A 7,645-nucleotide genomic window follows, 5' to 3' on the forward strand; every position below is an offset into this window, starting at 1 on the left:
TTCATGAGATGCTGGTGGCAGTAGGGTAGCACCCGTGGTGGTAACAGCCTCTTCTCCCTGCACTGTTCCTTCAGTTGGTGGTTTCCTAATTCCTTAGCTTTGGAGGGTGTGACAGAGGTAGCTGTTCCTCTTGGGAAGCCAGCTTGTCAGTGTGCATCTCAGACTTCTCCTCAGGAGCCCAGCCTGGAGTCTTGTCCCCAGCCCTTCTGACCATACCATGCATAGAAGCAGAAGGGCAGGAAAATGGAGAACCCATCCCTGAGTATGGAAACCCAGCAGCCTGCCCTGCTCTTCCACCTCTGGGGAAGGCCTTTAGGGAGGGCCAAATCCCAGACATCTGAGCCTGGTGTTTTGGCCACATTGCCAGTGGGGAGGGAAGGAGTAGATCTTTGAAAGGTAACTGCTCAGGGACCCAGGAGCAGAGGAGTGGCTGCTAATTTGATCCTCTCCCGGGAGACTCAGCCTGACTGAGCTGGTTCTGCTGGAGTCTTACATAAAGTTCCTGAACACTGAGTCTCTGAAGATGTCGTCATGTTGCTTGCTGTAGGCCAACTGGCAGCCTGGCTCTGCTTAGAAAGAGGAAGCTTCTGAGCATGTAGGGTGCAGAGCACCAGACTTGGTGTCACACACCTGTGCAAGCCCCAGTTGCACCATTTACTAGCAGAGTGGCTGTGGCCATCTCAGTGACATGCTCCCTCCTCTGTGGACCATGGTCACTGATCCTTACAAGAGCTGAATGAAATATAGAAAAAATAAATTGAAAATGAAAGCTCAAAATGAAATACGTGTAATTTGGGTGTGGGGAGAAAAGAAGACAGGAGGCCAGCAGTTTAGGAGGAAGAGGCCCAGACTTTCTCCAAAATCTTATTTCTTTTTACTCATGCCTTGGCATGTCCATCCATCATGCTGCACACAACCTAGAATTTAGCCAGTGCTGGGTCTCCCCCTGGGACTCTGCGCTTCTCTGCCATAAGCCAGAGAGAAGGTCCCTAGGTCCCTTGCCAGGGGACAACTATGATTGGCATTGTGTCTCCTAAGGCACCTACCAACTTGCCTGGGCCCAGGGTGTGGGCTGTACTTTTGGCCCTTGTTTTGTTCCTTTTTCTTTCTGGGTCTTTGGGGGGGGGGGCTGCTGGAGATTGAACCCAGGGCCTTTGCACTGAACCACATCCCCAGTAATTTTTTTTTAAACCAGAGACTTGAGTTGTTAAATTCTTCTGGCTAGGCTCAATTTTTCAGTTCTCCTACCTCAGCCTCCCAGAGTGCTGGGATCAAAAGCATTGACCACCATGTCCAGCTGGCCTTTGTTCTTTCCAATAGATCCATGATGGTGAACCTTTTGGAGACCAAGTGCCCAAACTGCAACCCAAAACCCACTTATTTATTGCAAAGTGCCAACACTGCAATTAAACCTGAATACTAAGTTTTTAGTTCAGAAAAAACAACTCATGTATTAACATCTTTTGTCTTAAAAGGAACATAACATGGTGCCACAGGTTCACCACCGCTGCAATAGATGCTTGTCATGCACACACTGGTTAATGCTAAGCAAGAGTACATGTGGCGAGGGCCTCAAGGGCCTCTGCACACACTTCCCCTCTCTCTCGGACATAGCTGTTCCTGTCACCTCAGAATGTCTTGCTTTCCCAAGGAACAGAACTGTTTCTAAATGCTCTCTCTGTGATTTATATTTGGAATGTCTCCCAATGAGACAAAAGAAGACACAGAGGAAAAAGCTGACTGGAGCCCTAAGTCAAATAAAGAAGAGGTAGTGGAGAGCCGTGAGATGCAAAGAATGCAGAGCTGCCTTGCCTTCCCAGACTTCTTTTTACAAAAGGTGGTGACAGGCAAGAGTCAGAGTGGGGTTTTAGCAAGTTGAGAGAGAAGTATTGACCTGCTCTACCTCCCAAGGGCCTGCCCTGCTCAGAAGCCCATGTGACATCAGATGAGCCCCACGCTGTGAGACTGTGCCCTTGCTCCTCTCCTGGGGACACCCACGGTCTCCTCTGGGACTGAAGACACCCCTCCCTTCCTACATAGATAGCCACCATCTCTGCACTGCCGTGACCCTCACTATCACTCCAAACCCCACACCCTAGCAGATAGCACAAAGCACAGAGGTGACCAGAGCAGGTAGAAGCAGAGTGTGGGGATGGAGGGAGACAAGGCCTTGGGTACATTCTGGCCAGGGTGTGCCCGTGATGTGCCCTTGTGTGGATGGTCTGGTCACCCACCACAACAGCTGCAGCTGTCATTTTCCCCCATTCTCACCTGTTTCCACAAATGTACTCCGTTCCTAAAAAGAAATCTCTTCCCTCTTCCACTATTGCCCAATTTCTGTCCTCTACCCTAAAGTCCTTGAGCCTCCTTCTTATTCACAACACTCACTCCTTAAACCTTTGTGTGGTCGTTTCTAAGTCATGCAACTTTCTGCAGTCCTCTTGCAAAGGTCACCAATGACCTCAATGCCATGTCTGCCTGCGGCTCCTTGGGTAAACTCCTGGACCTCACCTCCTCTGGAATTCCTCCCTCACTTCTGCTCTTCTGTCCGGCCCTTTTGCCCTTCTCCCTGCTCCTTCCTCTCCACACTGTCCTCAAAGCTCCTCTCCTCCCTTCCTTGTGGTCCCCTCATCTCCTAGCCCCGCATCCCAGTCACCAACCCTGATTCTGTGCTCCAATCCCATTAGCTCCCCGGCCTCCCACTCAGTGCATGGGAATATTCTGCCCAACCTCGATCTCCTAGAATGTTTCCGTGTCCGGGGACTGCCGTAACAAAATACCACAAACTGAAAGCTTGAAACAACAGAAGTCATTTTCATGCAGTTCTAGAGGCAGGCCAAGGTGGCCGCAGGGCCATCTCTCTCTGAAAACTGCTGTGGAGGGTCCTTCCCTCTTCCTGCTTCTGGTGGCTCCCAGCATCCATGACGTCTTTGCCTGTGGACACATCACTCCAAGCCCTCCTGCGTATGTGTCGTGCTCCTGTATGTCTCAGTGCCTGTCTGCGTTTCCCTTTCTTATGAGGACACCTGTCATATTGCATTTAGGGCCCACACTAATCCAAATGATCTCTTCTGAGTGAACTTGGTCACACCTGCAAAGTCCCTCTTTCCAAATACAGTCACACCCACAGGTCCCAGGTGCGTATTCCACTCAGAATAGCAAGAGGGAAGCAAGAGTCCCAAATGATGACCTGGGGCTGGCCTCCGTAGTGGCAGGGGCCCCTCCAGCTCTCTGCTTCTCATCTAAAACTAAATTCCCATCTTTCCTCAAAATCGCCAACTCCCAGTATTATTTTTTCACATGTACTTTAAGTCAACTAGCTGGCAAGCTTAGTGCTTCCTGACTCTTTTTTTTTTTTCTGCTTCTCTGAGAGTGAAAACTGACAGTGCTAATAATGCTTTAGGACCAAGGTATAACCTGGGAAGTTCAGGACATAGGACCACCCTAATTCTAGCCAGCTTGTCATCCTAAACTCACGTAGATCCTCTTCAAAGGAAAAAGCCTGTCCGCGTCTCCCCCTGGTGAAATGGCACTTGGTGCCATCTGTCCCTCCGCGGGAGAGGAGTCCGCCCTGGAGCCCTCCCTGCCTGCTTCACAGAGCTCACCAGCTGGCATCACAGTTCTGGTAACCATGTCCTGCCACTCCCATTGCATGCTAAGCTCTTTGAGGACATACAAGGTGAAAAAACACAATGAATGTTTAAAATTTTTAAAAATTTATTACAATAAAAGACCCATTGCCTTAATCTCCCTCACTTCAAACACACTTATCCCATCATTCTTTCACTATCTGAAGCAGTTCTGGAAGTCCTCTTTCATGAGTGTCTTCAGTTGCAGTGTTGTGATTGTCTTGATGTCCTGAATTGATTCAAAACATTTACTCTTCATGGTCATTTGGACTTTGGGAAAGGGCCAGAAGTTGCATGGATGAGGACACACTAGACTATTTCGTGAGCCTCCCTTTCTGTTGGCTGACATGTGGCAGCAGTACTCAATGCATTTTTTTTATCACACCTTACAGACACTCACAAAAGAGGACTTCCAGAACTGCTTCAGAAAATGGCTTGATCGCTATGCTTTTAATCACCTCTTGTAAATCTGAACACTGTGTTAAGGATGTTAAAATATTTGATAAAAGTAAAGAGAATCAGAGGAATGATAAAACTAAAATGCCAGATTCTTCTGAGGGCTTACAAAAGAGGATATGATTCAGGAAGGTGTACAGCAGGACTATAAAGGTAATAGCTATAGTACTTTTCATTAAACTGATTGCTAGATATGCTGGTACTCATTGTATTTATTATTTTATTGTATTATTATTTTGTATCTACTTTATGTTCAGTTGGGATTTAAATATACACAGTCACTGATTTACGATGGTTTGACTTTTGATCTTTCTCTTTTTTTTTTTTTTGGTACCGGGGATCGAACTCGGGTCCTTGCGCTTGCGCAGCAGGTGGCAAAACCATTGCGCTAAATCCCCGGCCTATTGACTTTTGATCTTTCTACCTTGCCGATGGTGCCAAAGTGACAACAATCATGCATGCAGGAGAAATTTCCTTTTTTTTTCAATGCTGGGGATTGAACTCTAGCCTTCCCACGCTAAACTGGGATAAAGACCCAGGTATATAACCCAAACTCTTTCACTCTCTCACCTTTGAAATAAACTCTGAGGCTGATAAGTCTCCTCTATTGATGTCATTAGTCATACCTCAGGTGCTTGCTCTGTAAAAATCAATAGTTGTCCATTCCCCACTCTGCTCTCTGCCAAGATCACCTGACACAGCACATTAGCACATGACCACATTGGCCAAGTTCTCCAGGTGGCTTGACAGGAAGTTGTATAGATCATTAATAAGAGACTTAATTGATCACCACCCCAGGCAGTATGAGCACCCTATTTCCAATGCCTAAAGAGCAGAGGAGAGTTGCTCTTTAGCAGAGTGGCGATGGTGTGGCTTAAAAATTGAAAGCATATGCTTTGGAAACCAAACAGGATTAAGCAAATCAATACTGGCTGCTTCCAAGAGTTGCTCTTGGGAGAAGCAGCCCCTTGACTCTTTGGAACACCAACCTTTGTGATTTATCATGTGGGTTTCATGCCTGTTTCCCTTGCCCATAGGTCCCATTATACATGGCATCTCTCCTGGATCTCAGTCAAGTCTGACCTCAGTTTCTGCCGAAGGACAATTGCAGGGAAGTTGTGAAAAGTGCAAGATTTGCAGAGGTGCCCTGGTGACCACCTGACAAAGCAGAGGCTGAGTTAGCACCAGGAGATTCTCAGATGCAGGAGAGAAAGGTTTAACCAAAGACAACCATTGGAGTCCATCTCCACAGTCCTTCCAGAAATGGAGGTGGCCGGGAAGAGTCCTGGGAGAGTTTTCAAGGAATAGCCCGTCTCCCCTCCCCATGGGCTCCTGGACAGAACCCTCAGCTACTGTGTTGGTACATGGACCACCAATATCTAAGGGCCAGTCTGACTGGGCTGGAATGAGCTGGGTAGTAAATTTTCCTTAAATAAAAACTACACACACACACACACACACACACACACACGCCCACACACACACAAACTGGGAAGATCTAATTCTGCTTTTTAATCACCGGAGTCCCACTTGCTATAATAAATACGTCCTCCTTAATTTAGCCCAAATAAAGCAATTCACAAAATTTGTCTACGTAGCAGCATGCTACATACATGGCAACTTTTTCTAAGAAATCTGTCTATTCAAGACAATTTATGAAAAAGCGGGGCATTTGGTGAATTAGAACATTTTTAGTCTGGTGTCACGCTCATGCAATCTGTCTGGCTTATGCAATCAATTTAGAAAACTGTGAGACTCAACTGTATTAGTCATCTTTTTTATCACTGCGACCAAACAACTTAAAGGAGGAACGTTTATCTCTGCTCACAGTCTCAGAGGTTTTAGTCTGAGGTGAGTTGGTGCCATTGTTCATAGGCCCGTGTGAGGCAGAGACACGATGGTGGAAGGGGCTAGTGGGGGAAAGCTGCTCACCTCATGGTAGCACATGGGAAGCACAGTGTGAAAGAGGGGGTGGGAGAGAGAGAGAAAGGCAGAGGAGGGGGAGGAAGAGGCAGGGCTAGAACACACCCTCAAAGGCATGCCCCATAGTGAGCTACTTCCTGTGGCTGGGCCCCACTTCTAATAGCCCCTTCAGCTATGAACTCCTCCATGGATTCCCACTCCCATGATCCAATCATCTCTCCAGGGCCCACCTCCGAACACTGTGGCAGCAGGGCTCAAGACCTCAATACATGAGTTTGGGGGGACACTGCCATTTTGGGGGTTAATATTCAAACCATGCGTATGAACATAGATATAACCTATGACCCCGCATATACACCCAGCAGAAACCTACCTGTTTCTGCTGCATGTGGCAGCATGATTGACAATGGCCTGAAAACTAGAAACAATCCAAATGTCCATCAGTAACAGGATGGGTAAAGAAACTGTAGTACATTCACACAACAGAATGCTATCCAGCAGTAAGAATGAGTAATACCCAACTGAGGACAACCACGTGAAGGAATATCACAAGAGCAACGTTGACCAAAAGAAGCAAGACACAAAATGGTATGCAGCATATGATTTTTTAAAAATAAATTTAGAAGGGTCGGGGATTTAGCTCAGTGGTTTCGCCGCCTGCTGTGCGAGCTCAAGGACCCGAGTTCGATCCCCGGTATCAAATAAAATAAAATAAAGTTAGAAATCAGACAAATCAAATTGATAGTCTTAGAAATCAGTATAGAAATTAGCTTGTGGCACCAGAGAGGCATGAGGAACCTTCTGGGACCCTGGTTATAGTTTCTATTCTACCTAGTTATGTAGGTGCATTCACTGTGTGCAAGGGAATTCCTTAAGCCACACACTTGCTATAATATAAATGATAAAAGTCAATATACAGCTATCGATATAGATATATTTCTATGTTTTGGAGGAAAAATATAATAAACATTTGCTGAACTGAATGAGGAGGAAACAGAGCATAATAGAAAAGGTAAACTTCGAAGTCAGCATTGCTAACACAACCTATTTGTGGCCTTTGAAAAAAGTCACAGACCATCCAATCCCAGATTCTCAGTTATAAAATGGGCACAGGAATGCTTACATTACAGAATTCAAAGAGAAGTTACATAAGGCACCTGATTTATATTGGTGCTGTTATGATGTATTTTATATAATATTAGTGTTAATATATATCGTGTAATGCACATGTTAGTAAGATACACATTCATACATATGTATGTATGTATATTTTTAAATGCCAATTTCCCTTTTGGTGTTTAATGAATGGTGGCCAGCTCCTAGTGTGGGCATTTTTCATAACATACTTATGTTCACTTAAAAGCTTAATCAGCAGTTAATTCTGTTTTTGGAGTGTCCTCTTTTTTTTCCCAAAAAGCAAAATGTTTTGATGAAGGCAAGTATATAAAATCAGAATATGAACATGCCTTTCTATACTTAATAGGCTTACTTTTGGTATATAGATGGAGCCAAATTGTTATCAACTGGTCACTTACATAAAAGTTACATCAAACACATTAGCAGTTTCTCAGAACCAGTAACTTTGGTGCAAGTAAACCATGTTGTTTTCAGCCTGGAGGCTGTGGCATCTGCCCAGG

Source organism: Heterocephalus glaber, unplaced genomic scaffold, assembly GCF_053883595.1.
Source record: "Heterocephalus glaber isolate CG9 unplaced genomic scaffold, H.glaber_assembly_v1.0 deba00001460, whole genome shotgun sequence".
NCBI lineage: Eukaryota > Metazoa > Chordata > Mammalia > Rodentia > Bathyergidae > Heterocephalus > Heterocephalus glaber.